A 15463-nucleotide genomic window follows, 5' to 3' on the forward strand; every position below is an offset into this window, starting at 1 on the left:
TTGATTGCGTTGAGGATTTGACTGGGCTTGGATGACGTACCAATTAATTCCGCCGGAGCCCTGCCCATCTCATAACCCCTAAGCCTGCTCAGTGGCGCATTCCTTTCGTACTTACACCGCTGCGGCCACTGCAGTCGACCCAAGCTCCACTTGCAGGACACTTAAGCAGCCCAGGGAAATATTTTCAGTGCTCAACGGCTTAGATCCCCACCAATCCGCCACCACTCCCCTCAAATGAGCCCCAGCACAAACACAATCAATGTCAGAATTTTCGACCCAAGTCGAAGGCGAAGACGGAGACGGAGCCGGCAAAGGCGCCACTTAAGCCGTGGGCAACCACAACAGGAAGTAAGGCGCTATGTCTTCTGGCAAGCAAATCGCAGGATTATGAATTACAATATACCCGAGTGCTCCTGCTGCTGGTCCTTGCTGCAGTCATAATATTGCCACAGCTAATGCCACGTCTAAATAGCCGGCTTGGCAAGCTGTCCGGGTCCCGGGTCCGAACTCCCTTTCCTTCGGGCCTCGCCAAGATGCTGGCAACCGATAAAGGTGATGACTTTTGACATCCGGGAGGAGCAAGTGCTCTTCAGAGGGCCCACCAATTGGTTTGGCAAGTCGAGTGGCGGCTTGTTGCCCGCTGGCAGGCGCAGAACGTGCCCAAGAGCGAACAAATGAATGTATCAGACAGTCGAGAGTCACTTTGTCCGTCACCCAGTCAGTGGCACGTCAAAGCGTCAAACCGTCAACCCGTCACTCCTGTGGAGAGGACGAAGACGCAACGAGGACATGGTGGAGGCATCCTCCTCCGAAAGAGTGTCATGTTGCCGGAGCCACTTTGTTGCAGGGGGAGACGCCACTAAATGCGCTCGTTCCTGAGAGCTGCTCACTAATTGCAGACGCCTCCGACTGCTCCAGTTGCTCCCCCTCCTCTGCTGCTCTCCTCCGGCCATCCCTGTCGCCCCAGTCACCACCACCTATCATCTGGGCTCCTTACAAAGTGACTCGTTAGCTTTGTGGGCCAGCCACTGGGTGGCGAGAATGGCGTTCAGTGCGCTAATTACTGACAACCTCGGTGGCGAGTGCTCGGATTTATGACAAGACATCGTCAGCGTCGATGGCTCCACTGGCCACTCAGGCCAGGGAATGGACCAGATCTCAGCGTCCTCGGTCGGGTTACGTCTGAGTGGGCATCGAGCAGAATGGTTGAGCTAGCAAAGGTGCACAACACAGATATACCCTGGAAACATAAACCCACTGATTACCGAATTATACGCTCTGTTTATAATCTTTTTTCCCAGCGTGACAGTTCCTGAATGCCTTTTCTATAATTTTGCTAGAGGGTAACTAATGCTCTGTCGGACAATGAGGATGGGTCGGGCACGGGGAGGAGGAAGGACGCAGGACGAAGGACCCCACCTGCCAAGTGCAGCAACAGACGCAGCTAATTCGAGCTAATTATGGCCCAGAGCGGAGCTGAGCGAACTGAAGACGACAGGCGGCAAAAAAGCTTACACAATGTTTGATGTGTGTAAAGCACGGGTCACTCCGCTCCGCGGACAGCAACAAAAGCAGAAATGCTTTGGCATTTTTATGTTTTAATTGTGGCTTACGTTTGATTTGGCCAGAGGGCGAATGCTCGCACACAACGGCCATGACAGGCGCAAAAACAAAGGCAAACGGATATGCGGGCGGGGGACCAGAGGCACTTTTATTTACAAGTGGGTGATGGCAGCTCCGAAATCATTTGTTATTTGCACATTTGCCAAAAGTAGGAAAAACTTTGCTAGCCGCTCACTCTGGCTACCAAATCGTTTTTGATGAGGGTCCATGGCCATGGGAGTAGCGAATACGATAGGCGGAAACGGGGACTCGCCGGGTCAGGGGTGAAGTTCTGGGGGAGAGCAGCAAATGCTCCCGCCTGACCACTTCGGTCAACTTCAAAAGTTGGACTATTCCAGCACAGTGCTGGTGGAGCCCAAGTTGGTGAATCGAAATGATCAGCCAGGAATATGGGAGTACGAAACTCTTTTAATACTTTTGAAACTACACAATGCCAATGTGAACAGTGGTTATTTAGAGGTGTAGCTTTGTTTCATGTGCTTCGCATCTTGCAACTGTGCAACATGATCTACACAGCACCTGAGGCAGTCCCCGAAGAGACTTAAACTTAAACAATTCCCATTATTACTGCTATTTCTGAGGTGCGAAACAATCGCAGGCTGTGCAAAGGGAAATGGGCTAATTAGCGAAAGTACGCAACACTTTTGCAGCCCCGAATCTGCGCCACGCCCCGCACCTTGCCACCAAAAGTTGCACTTGACATGCTGCAAAAACGTGACGGCGTCAACACTCTCTGGCGCTCGCATAATAATCATATTGCAATATAATGGCGTGAAACAGCAACATCTGAGATACACAGCTACAGCTGCAGGACAAAAAGGACGCCACTCGCAGGACTGAAAAATGTCTACGACAGTTGACAGCTGAAGCTGGTGTTGTCAGTTTTTTACACTGCTGCCGCTTTTTGTAATTGCGCAAAAATAAACTCCCCTGCTCCCGAGCCAAAAATTTCGGAATCTGTTGCATAATTCCGGGTGCCGCTCGCCCTCCTCCCTCCTCCCTCCCCCCTCCTCGTCCTGCCTCGTCCTTTTTTCGCTGTGCGCGTGTTCAAGTGTTGACATCGCCAGAAGAGCAGAATAGCAGAAGGCAGCTCAGCTACGACAATTGCAATTGCAGCAGCAATTTATGGCCAAGAAGCGGGACGAGATGAGGGTCGTCTGTCACTATGTGCACATCCGCATTCCGACTGGAGCTGAAACTGGAACTACAAGTGCAACTACAGCCGGAATTATAATATGCAAATTTCATGTGTGGGTTTTGTAATTGCTCCGCAATTACCATGCGCAGCAATTGCAGCTCGGCTACAACTGTCCTGTCTTAATTAAAGAACCGAAAACTTGTTGTGGAATTATTTTTCCATGCCTGCCAGCTGTATGGGCAAACAATTAAAAATCAAAATGCCAAATTACACTTGTACATTCACCAAATTACACAGCACACACACACGCGCACACGTCCTTGTGTCTGTGTGTATGTGTGTGTGTGGAAGGCACAAGGAGCAAAGTATAGAGACATCAGTAAACTAAGCTGACAGTAAAAAGACCGTCCAAGCGTGTAATTAGAAATTATATCCAATTGCCCTGCGGCCACTCGAGCATCGGGCGAACGAGTGGACGGCCAGCAAAGGAAGGCCATCCCAACCGCCCACTCCGCCCACTCTGGCCACTCCCCCACAGCGAAATCCTCACGACTGCGCTCACGATTTCTGGTTTTTCGAGACAGCCACAATGCCTGCGGATGCCTGTGGATCTGCCTGTGAAGATGGCATCGTGAGTGGGATATCGCTTGGTGGGATACCTGGTCTCTTCATAATGATATATAAACAAATTTGTGGTAAATCATAAACTTGACTTGATGGATCCTATAATTTGACTTCGCAATAATTATTTCTTTATTTACACGATTAAATTTTATAAAAAATAAATAATACTTTTGGTTGACCTTTTGTTTAGTTCTGACCAGAAGCATCGATATTGGTCCTATCCCTAGAGAAAAGATATGGAAACCCGATCCCGTCACGCCCTCATCTCGTTTGTTAGTGTGCGTGACTTGGCCCATTCAGCGCATCTGTCGCACTGTGGAACTCGAACAAAGAAAGTTTAATAAAATCATGGATAACCTATATGCGTATGAACAAATGGTATGTTTTTCAAAAATTAATGCATAGTTAAAAATAAGTCAATACAAATCGGAGGAAGATATTTCCCGCACTAGTGAATATTCCTGCCAAACAAAAGCGACCTTTGAACCCATGGTGCTTGTGTGTCTGACGTTGCAGAATGTTTAACTGCAACGGCAGCAGCCTTTCCGGTTGCCGCCTACGTTCAGCTTCCCCTGCACCGCCCCTTTTTGGTCCCCACTCCTGCCGCCACCCAGCTCGTGTATCTGTGTGTGGCAGCCTGTGTTTCTGCCGCAAACCCTTTGGCAGCTGCCAAATTGTCTCTTGTGGTTGTCACACACTGCGTATTAGTAATGCGCCATACGCAGCGTCGCTGCAGACCAAAAACACAGTGCTTTCAACCCATCGACTGGCTGCTCCGGGTGTTTGTGTCAAGTGTCAATGTCTGTGCTTTCAATTACGGAATGTCAGACAAGTTGAAAATTAAATTCACAACGCATCCTCTGCGAGGCGTTTATTAAAGTTGCCGCATTGAAAAACTTTCTAAACGCTTTCCAATGAAGCGTGGGCCAGGTGAACTTTCGGCCAACAGCCGCCAACAATTGGCCAAAACTCCAGGGTTGCCTGGCCAGAAACTTTGGCTCCGCCACCGAGAGCTCGCTAAATGGCAAGTAAGGCTTAAGCACAGGGAAAGGGCAGATAGTGCCCACAGTTCACAAGCCACTTTAGAAACAAGCTAAGATGCTTAAATACGAAATGCCCGAATAGGAGAAAAACTGGGAAACTACTGGGAAAATGGACTTGCTTCCCGAGCAAGGTGTTACTGGTGCAATGAAAAGGAAGAAAGTCAAAGGATATCCCAGAGATTCCATCCCCTTAGAGATAAGAGTGTTGGCAAATAAATACCAAACTCTAGACTTAACAAATAATTGCCTTATAACCATTCATACTCGCCATATAAAAAACCGAATTCCTTTGTTTGTCCATAAAGACCAGTGAGCTTCCTTTGTCCGTTGGCCAGACATCTCCTTCCTATCGAAGCCCCTCCTCTCCCGAAATCCGCTTAAAATTGTCAAGTGTAACAATGTCCTTCGTGACGAGGGCAGGGGGTTGTGGGTGGGGATGGGCGTGGGCTGGGGCAGGACATTAGCGAGCAACAATGCAAGAATCCGAAAGCATGACAGCGTCGTCTGCAGCAGACATGTGAGTGGGGTGTATAGAAATTCAAAGCACTCGGCGAAAACAATGCAACTTCCCTTTTACTCGAAATTTGGCCAAAGAGCAGGGAGACAATGATCCAAGGATTTGGAAACTACACTCAGAAAATTACTGTTGACTACTCAATTTAATGGTGAAATGAGATGTAAGTAAGCAACATGCCAAGCTAAAATATTTCCACAAATTTATTTATATTCTCTTATGATGCATATGCTTAAAAACACATATATAACTCACACTCGTTTATGTTTCCATGCTTATGAGTCGAGAAGTGTTTAAATTAAATCGTCACACGTCCAGAGACAGACGCACGCCCACCAGCCCGCCCACTTTCTCGACTTTATGGCATTTTATTATTTTTTATGATTGTTTACAAGACAAGCGGCTTTTAAGTACGCTGCATTGCAACCTCTAACCCTCGCTGGCGCGGCACGAGGGTTGGGTGCGGAGTGTCAGGCACATGTTGAAACAAAGTGCTTTTGTTTGGTGACATCAAGTTAAGTACCTGGGCCCAGGATCCCACCCAGCTTGCATGAGTGCCAGCACTTGGGATGGGTTTCAAGGATGGCGGGGGCGGGGCGAATGTTGATGCTTGACGTGACTCGAGTTCGTTTTGCATTTGAAATTTGCATTTTTAATGAAAAACGGTTTTAATTGCATGAAATTGTTTGACTTTGTTAAACAGAGAGATCGAGTGGAGCGAAAACATCCGCGGAGGGGCAGATGTGGGGCAAATAAATTGAAGTACGAGAACATTCTATTTACACGCCGCTGACTATCAACAGGAAACGGATGCAACACTTGGCAGCGCTGCCAACCGCACGACGATGTTGAAGCCACGCACAGTGGAGGTCGGTTCATCCTCTGGGATGGAATTTCAGTCCGGGGAGATCCCATCTACAATATCATTCTTACAAGGGAACCAAAGTCTGGGACACAACATTTCAGACGCGAACTCTTCAGGCCCTTGTGGTCATCTTAAGGCACTGGAATGGCAAGATTTATTTCACCTAAAATTATAGCTTTCGACCCACTGTGCGTAGACGCAGGCAGCACAAAATTATAGCCAGACACGACGTGGCTGAAAAATTGCTGGAAAAACTTGCCGAAAGTGGCAACAAACAAACAAACAGACACACAGACAGCCGAAAGGAGGGGGTGGGGGCAAACAGAGGAGCCGCGAATAAAAAAGGGGGTCGGGTGGGTACCGGGGCAGCAACTGGACGCCAACTGATAGCAAATATGTTCCCAAGTACTTTTGGAGAAAACGTTTTTAAGCCAGCGACAAAACTTTTACCTCGATTGCTGTCGGAGAAAGCCGGAGAAAAGTAGCTGGAGAATGGGAGAACTAGAGCTTGGAATGCGACACTGGGGGAAAATTATAGTGTATAATTTATTAAAATGTATATTTTGCTTTACATTATTTGTTATTTGAAATAAGAGTCTTAACCTCTATATGGGTTTAGTGGAAGCAAACTATATTAAATACCATATTGAGTAACCATTGGCAATTGCTACCTGGTTTTTACGAATTTTCTTGGAGTGCAGACATCGGCGCTCGTCTTTGACTCGCTAAGCTCCTTAAATCCTTCATGTAAACTTTTCGCCCACCGCTGGCTTTCCTTGTTCTCCGTTTCTCTGCTCAGTGCTCGGTTTCCAGGACTCTTTGCTCATTTCTGCAGTCGATCCTTGGACTTTTGTTGCTCATCCGTCTTTAATGAAGTTGACTGCGTTTGCTGCCTCAGCCCCGTGGACAGATTTGCCTCCTCAGAGTTGCCCGTCCAATTTCCAAACTGGCAAATATATTTTTGCCACACAAACTGCCAAACTGTTGCTGCTGCGGAATGGCTGCTGTTTGCGTGATAAAAGCAAATTTTCACTTTTGACTTCCGGTGGCTGCTCCTTGTGAGCTTGGCTCTAGCTGGAAGTCAGAAAGATAAGTGCTGATAAATGCATTCGACTGCTTTTAACGAGAAGCTACCTGCCTGGATCTGCAATCGATGGGGAGTGGAAAAATTAGCTGGCGACACCTTCTCATAAACCAAACGGAATTCCAGTCCTGCGGACGAATTAACGCAATTAGGAGCAACCTGGCGTGGGCGTGGTCAAAGCCAGTGGGAAAGCTGCCAAGAAAAGGGGACTCCCTCGATTTGGCTCATCGTTCCAGAAGTTCCAAGCCGAACAGGGCAACCGAACGGAAAGAAAACTACAGGCACTTCCAATTTAAGTTAGTCCAACCATTCTTACAACTTCAAACAATATAGTTAATTGATTTTCTAGTGCCTCCTGGTTGCTCTTCAAGTGGTTTGTTTTTGCGGGGATTGACACCCGAAATCGCCGGCCTCTAATAGAAATTACTTCATTAGCCGGTGGTTTCCTTGGTGTTTTGCCCTTTTCGCCCAATTTCTGGCCGTGCTTCGCCGTCGCCCCAACAGATGACAGTCGTAATCAAATTGGACGTGCACCATTAAAAACGATAGCACCCGGGCTACGGGGCTGCGGACTCCTCCGTCCGGAAGTTACAGCCACGCTCCGCGAGAGCTGGCGTCCGGCCAGAACGACTGGAGGACTCCGGCACCCCATCACACCGACACTCCAATGCTCCAACACTCCAGCACTCCAAATGAGGCAAAACGAATAGAAAATTAAATACACAATTTATTGCATTCGCGCGGGCTCTTGTCACGGAGCAGCAGCGCCGGACAAACAACCCACTGCAAAGTACAGTTAGAACCGCTTCCGGATCCGTGCCACGACACATTCCATTCCGTCCGTTCCGCTCCGTCCCTCGGGATCTGCACTGAGAAAAATGGGATTGCAGCAAGGAAATATCCTGACTGGGACTGGACTTCAAGCTATATCTCTAAAGAGGTCGCCTTGGTGACCATCCAAGTTATTTAATGCACAATAATCTTCTATTAGTTTCTATTTTCGCACAGTGCGGCAATAAGTGGAAATTTGTTGTACGTTGCACATAAATTTCGTGCTGCATTGGCTGGGTAAAAGGGGCAGATGGGCGAATCGGCGGGGGCCCTGGCAAATTAATATTTATTCTCTGGCAAACGGGGCAACATGGAAAATGGGGGATGCCGGAAAATGGAGAAAAGCGCCTGCCCAGCGACGGGCTGCTAATTACAAAAGTCGAATGTAGTCATTACACGAGCGATTAAGTTTTTGTCGTGTGTTTTTGAAACAATTTTTCGGTTTCTGTTCTTGTACTTGCGTTTATTTCTAGACGTTGTGTTTTCTTGTTATTTTCTAAAGAGGAATGCCAGAATTAATGTGGTATTAAAGTGCTAATTTTTTAATTGAAAAGAATTGCACAGTTAATAAGATAGGTAAGCATTAGTTTAAACTTAGAAATTAGTGCATGCTGTTACTGACTTTGGAATATGAATGGAGTACGGCTAGATAGTTAGATCGATGGAGTCAGAGAATTCTTTCATTTCCAACGTGTTTTGCTAGGCACTCATGGCACTTAGAAACAATTTATATCGTCTCGCTTTTGTTGCGATTATAAAAACATTTGCAACAGCTGATATCTGCTTGAATTGATGGGTGTACCACCCGGTACTCACCCACAGAAAGCAACGAAATTTAGTTCAGAAAGTTGTCCCAAGTCCAAGAACAATTCGCAGGGCGGAAAGCCGTAACACACTTACACTTTATTGCATCCCTAGCCGTGCGTCTGTGTGGGTAAGTAAGTCCTTCACACACACACTCACACACACTCACACACACTGGCACCCACGCACGTAGAGCCCCCCGCAAGCCCCCGCCCCGCTGAAGGGACACCATTTGGTAATGAGATTTAGAAATAAAATCTACAAAGATGTTTGCACGAGCTGTTGACGTCCATCCCAGAGTGTGTGGGTGTGTATCTGGTTGTGTGCGAATCTGTGCGTTGTCCATTTGTTTTCTGCTACTATCCATTAGTAGCAGATGCTACTGCCACTACCAGAGCTCCAGTCTCGGAGCCAGTCTCCATCTGTAGATCCACATTCAAATGGCATCCATGCAGGATGCCTTCGCTTATGTGAACAAATACCCGGTCGCATGGGAAACTTAAAGAACTGCGTGGAATTTCGGCCACAAAGACACTGGATGCACTAGCCCCATATTTCAAATCTATTAATGAAAGGAAATCCTTCAAGAGTTCTAAAGAGTAAGCAATGTCGTCTTCTAGAGCAAGTTCTTAGAATATTCTTATAAAAAAATCACTCCTTTTTGATTATTTCTGTAAAAGCGTACAAAGCGGATGGCAATCAGGATATACCCCTGGGAATTAGGGAACTTGGATTTGTATATGGCTAGCATTTGTGTTGTTTGGCCAGCATGTTAATACGCTCCTGCTGGCCAGCAGCTCTCCGTAGTTCGCATTAAACAGTGCTCCAGTGGCATTAAACCGTCGAGAACCGTACTCCATTCATAGTTGGCCTCCAGCTCGGATTGCCCAGCTCCTGCTTGTTCTTTTCGGGATTTGTGTCGCAGTTCCTGCGCAGCTTACGTACGCACCAAGTCGGCTGTGTACATCATAAACACGTTTGAGTTATGGTCGCTTTTTTATGTGACTTTTGGCGAGATGCCTCCCACTGAAGCAGAGCCCGCCGAATCAGGGCCAAAACCACTCGCACTCGCACTCGCACTCGCCCTCTTCTGGCCATAACGAGATAAATCATTTTAGACAGCGTCATTAGTTGGCTGTAATCATTTTGTTGCTGCTCGCAGGACCAAAGGGACCTCCTTCAACACACGCGCTCAACTTTTGATACATTACGTATACGCCATGGCTGCGCTGCCTTTAATCCAAGTCCCGACTGCGGTAAATGCTAAATTTCTTTTTAATTTGAGGCATTCACTCAAAGTCATAGTCATGTTGGGGATATTAATGCGCGTCCACATCCGCAGCGCCCGCATTCATCCTTATCCTTATCCCCATTGCCAGACGAGTCCAGCCAATGACTTATAATTTATGGCGATGGCAGGCGATGTCTGAAGCTTCCCCCACTAAACTCGCATCCTTATTGCCGTCATTTCGGTCGGAAAAAATGTGTAAAGAGCTACCACGGCCAGAAGGAGAACTTGCAACACCCCGAAAGAGCTTAATTTAAAGGGATGCACCCCACATTTCACTAGTGACATAAGATGGGGGAAGTCTTTAATTCTTATTCGATTATTTCGAGCTGTAAGTCGCCATGATTGATTCCTTCGGCTGGGGTATTAAGTCAACTCCCCTCCGTCGTCTCAAGGTTGTCTGTTTGGCGCTTAATGGCTTTTTAATTATATTAGCGGCGCTCGATTTCGATGTTGTGCGTCCGAGGATGGCGAAAATTGGGGCCAACGAGCCACCACGTGACTTCTGGCCGAGGCCATCCTGCTTACTGTCCTCTCCCGTCCCTTTCCCATCCGCCTGTCGTAATAATTGCATCATTTGATGTTGTTTGCTGGGCTGCCGCCTTGACAGCCCAGACAAGTGCATTGGTCCCAGTGTCTGTGTGTGTGAGTGTGCTTCCGGAGCACTTCCTCCACTGAGAGAAAGCGGTGATGTCAAGTGGAAACTCATAGTAGAAATTCAGTCTGAGGGAATCATAGCACCAGTTGTTTCAAACCAACCAATCCTCCAAAGCGTCACTATTTCTCTGTTTGCCCTCGACTTTTGAACCGCCGAATGTAGCAGTGTTTGCTCGGCGCATCCTGCCCGCTCCTGCGAAGGCACACTAACATATGCTAATAGCAATTTGTGGTAATGAAGTTGATTAACATTGCAGCCAGGAGTAACAACAACACGAACACGACGCCCAGCCAGCGACGGGGATGGGGGATAGTGCGGGCCGGGGTCCGGGGGAAGGAGCGGGACGGCAGCAGTTCGCTGTCTCCTTGCGCCTGGTAATTAAATTCATGCGCTGCCGCTTGCATCTCATTCAATCTCATCCTCCAGTCGGGATCCCTGCGCCTCCGTATTACGGAAATTACATTGGAGCTCGCCATATATCCATAAAGGCCCCGACCTCATGTTGTTGTCCTTGTTTCCCTTTGATATTTGGCCCTGCTCCTCTTCAGCTGCTTCCTCATCCCCATTCTCTTCGTGCAACTCCTGATTTCTGAGCCATGTGTGCTGACGCAATTTTCATATAAATTGATGGGCTCTGCTCCCTTGGCTGCATTTGTCTCGCCATCGATTGTCCGGCGTATCGAATGGCAATTAATTCTGTCACGGCCAGAGACAATAATAATGCCAGGATACTTTCCACAGGTCGGGCATAAGGACTTTTGCGACCCAAAATATGAAATACTCTGTTTTGTAGGCCCCACAGAAGCGAATATCCTATCTCATATTTAAATGTGCATTGCGTTCTATAAGGGATTCGGAAACTGGTAAATTCAAACCACGTATTTGAAGTCTTTAAACACAAGTGTTTTCTCGCTCCTATTAAATGATTTACCGCCCTCAATAGTGCGAGTTGATTTGATTTCGCTGGCGTTATCGTTATCGTGATTGTTGCTGTTTATTTTGTGCCGCAGCGCTGGCGCATTTTTAATGCAATTAAAACAAAAACAAAGGCGGGGAAGCGATCGAAAGGAAAAAAACGTGAATATCGCAAATTGCATTTGTAGTCGAAAATTGCATTTAATAATGCAACAAAAATAGTCCATAATTTAGTTACTAGCTGCAGGCGAGAATGGCAGAGAGCGCAACTCCCAAGTTGATTAAATTTTACACAAAAGTTCCAATAATGCAGCACGACTGCAAATCAAAGTGCATTTAATGCGATAATTCAAATATATTTCATAAATGCCATAATAAAATATGGCCCATGACGACAAAAAGCCGCTCGAGACGGGCACGTGCTGCCCGCTCGTTCTTCCGTTCTTCCGTTCTTCCGGACGGAGAACAATGAGGTCCGGACAAAGGCCGGAAACGGAAACGTCGCACTGCCAACGCACAAAAGTCGAGCACAAAGCAGCGCAACAAATGAGTGCCTCCCCCCTCGATACTTTGCACTCGTTGCACTCCCCGCAGCGGAGATCATCCAAGAATGGCGGATGAATGATAGCCCTGCCCACGCCACCCACTTAATTCACAATTGCAACTCCATATGTATAAATTTATACGTACATATATCTATTAATGGACGAAGTGGGGTGGGTGGCAATTCAATTTGCAGCGCCTCTGATGCATCGCACGAAAGTCACGTAAAAAACCTATGAATGCAAATGAAAGCCAGCCCAAAATAGCCAAGTAATTGAATGTATCGAGCAGGGAGGCAAGCGTGAGTTTCACCTGAAGAAGGCATCATAATTATCCAGCTATATTTATTAATAATTATATAGTGGGAATGAAATAGTTGGCGTTCCAGTTCTGATCAACCATGCCTGTGTACTCACCTTCAATGCACGCGAATTCTTGAGTTCAGTTCCTCGCTCTCGCATCGCGTCGTCTCCAGGATGCAACACTCCTCACGGTGCCATCTCTAGATCCTGCCGGATACTTCGAACCCTCTGCGCCGGGTTTATTGCATGCAATTAAGTTCAATAAAGTGGTGCAACGCATCCGTTGATGTAGCACGGCGCGGAGGATTTGTAAGTTGCCTCTTTCCGATGCTCTTGTTCTCCGCCGCCGCCGCCGACGCTGTTGTTGCGTAATTAACGAAAGTGCGCTTGCGGCAGCTGGGTAGCGTCGGGTTGGAGGGCGCAGGCCGTACGTGGGCGTGGCCAGTGGGGCTCATGGCTGGCTCATTTACACGATCCAGCTGCATAATGGGCACCATATGCCGTCGCGGCCGCACAGATGTTCGAAATGGTGCACAGGAAGAAAATCTTCGAAGCATATCGAAAGATAGTCTAAATAATAAGAAAGAGCATATATTGTATTAGGCAATTAACTGGGTTTCTTATCGTAGCTTCCTTAAACTTAAGCTATGTAAGTAATTTCTGCCATTTTGGGGATCTTTTTCTTTGTGCAGAGCATCCAGAAGCCTAAATTTAATTAAAGCCCGGAGGACTCGCTGCGGAGATCGAACGAAGTGTCCTTCTGCGGGTCCTTCCGTTCGTCCGACGTCCTAATTCGATTAACAATCATCGAAAATGTGCAAACAAATAAACTTCCAGTGGGCGTGGGCCCTGAAGGGGGCGTGGCAGACGCCAACTGACCACACTTGACCCCAAAGTAATGGCATAATTTAATTGACGACAAACAGCAGCCGGGGTCCTGGCTTCAAAAGCATAAATTCACATTCTGCGGAGATGCCCGATTTGTGGGCGTGGCAGTGCCAATGTCACTTTGTGGCTCCTCCCCGGTTGTGGTGGATTCTTCTGGTGCAACTAAAAAATATATCCAAGCTGGCATGGCAACCAACAGCGTGTTAAACTCCATTGTAAACATGCACATTTACATGGATGCCACAGGTGGATAGTTGAAAAATAGCATAGCACCGAAAAGGACTAGTTTTTGCATTAAACGATGCAGCGGCATCTATTCCATCAAACTTTCTAGGGTTAACCAAACTAGAGATAAGTCAGTTCCATGACCAGGTTGTCTGAATCCATTTTTTGTTAGCTGAATACAGCCATATACACAGTTATTTTCGGTTTATTTAGAAAGTTTTGAATTATTTAGAGGCCAGATGGAGAAGAATGGAATCCATTTCCAGTGGCAGCCAGGCTTTCTGCGTGATTTGTGGTCATTGAATGTGGAATTTCCAAAGATTAGCTGTGGTTTGAGTCGCAGGCGACTGGCTGGCCATTCATTCGTGCATTGTTCTGTCGCCATAAATGGTGAGCTAATTTTGTTTGGCATTCGGAAAATGCCCCCGGCTGAGCTTTCCCATTCGGTGAATGGCGTCTTTCAGCCGTCACGGGGTCCACTGCCCGAATCCTTACCATTCCCACCCCGCCCCACGCCCCAGTTATTTCCACTGCATTCACAGTCGGATTGGATTAGAAGCTAGGGCGTAATAAGCATAACGTTAATTGAGTATGGTAATTCACTTAGCCAAAGCCAGTGGCCAAGGGGATAGGATGGTAGGGGAGGGGGATAAGTCCAGGATCGAGGGTCATTCCAGCCGTTTAATGTTGCTGCACTTTCAGTGGACGCCTGTTTATCGTTAGCTGTTAATCTTAAACGATTTTGTTGGCAGGAAAGCGGGGTGAAAAGTGGGCGCAGGCTCACCCTCGGTCCAGTGGGAAATCTGTGGAAGAGATTCATCATGTTTGCCTACAACTCAGTGTCCAAGTAGTTGCTCCGCAGACAAACGCAAAATGTGGAGAGCACGCGGTGCTCCGGCTGAATTTTCAGCTCCGAGGGAGCTGGGCCGAAAGGAGTAGGGACTGCTGGAGACTCCGTCAGCAGCAGGACATTTTTAATTAAATTGCATTTCCGCTTGGGAAATTTTTTATGAAGCTACAAAAAAAAGAGGAGAAGTAGCAGGCGGCGAGGAGTGGTGGAGGGGGGCGGGGGCATCACCGGCAGTCGAGGAGAAAGCATTTTCCTTTTGCTTGCCCGGCGCGTGGCGTTGCTTTTGTACTTATTTTTATGCCGCTGCTTCATCATATCCGCCTCAGTTCGCGACCACGCCCCCTGCACAGCGAGAAACGATTGTTAAAGGAAATCAAGGGTAGCCTGAACACCTCAGTCATCTCAGTGCACCTTTGAGTGCAGCTATACCTTATGAATATGTTTATTTTTCAACGCATAATAGTATTACTTTTCTCCCAGTGCTCGCCACGCAATCACAGTAGTTTTGTGCCTGCGGTAAGCTCGGACGGATACGGATACGGATTCAAAGGCGGGTGAGTGGGGAGGGGGCATAGAAGCTGCTGGCTCGCATGTAATTCAATTTTTTCCCACTGCCTTCTGCCACCAGCCACGCCCCCCCTCCACCACTACCCCCGCCCGCGACGAAACAATCCAACAAAGAAGCATTTATTTTGCGCCCGGCTTTGTATGCGCTTTTCTTTGTTGCACACAAAACTCAATATCCCGACTTGATGTCCTTTGTAATGCATCCGCTTTCGGCAGGCGGACGGATGGTCTGGGCACGGAGGACCACGGACGGACTGCGCGCCACGGAACAACTGACGGACGGATTGAAAAAGCAACTGACTGTAAATCTGCCTGCAGCAGAGCAGCGCCAGTTGACATGCCAACCGGAGAGGCGGACTCACGGACTCGAAAGGCAGGACCAGCAAAAGAAACCGGACCAGGAGCAGGAGCAGCAGCCAGGGATTCGGTGAAGCAGTGGCTTTAACATCAAACTTAATGACTTTGGCCAAAAGCTAAATTGCACAAAGTGCAAGCCCCCACCGACGCCCCCTGCAATCAACGGGAAGCGGCTTTTAGGACCATTAGCCAGTTCGGCACATGTTAGGGTGGTTTACAGGGTATCACTGAAAAGCAGAGGCATAACTACGGTTTACTAACTTCGTCCTTGGTAACTATACAAGTTATTAGCTCTGAAAAGATACAAGAAAAGTGTTTTAAAACTATCCACATTCTTTTCAGTG

Source organism: Drosophila sechellia, chromosome 2L, assembly GCF_004382195.2.
Source record: "Drosophila sechellia strain sech25 chromosome 2L, ASM438219v1, whole genome shotgun sequence".
Classification (NCBI taxonomy): domain Eukaryota; kingdom Metazoa; phylum Arthropoda; class Insecta; order Diptera; family Drosophilidae; genus Drosophila; species Drosophila sechellia.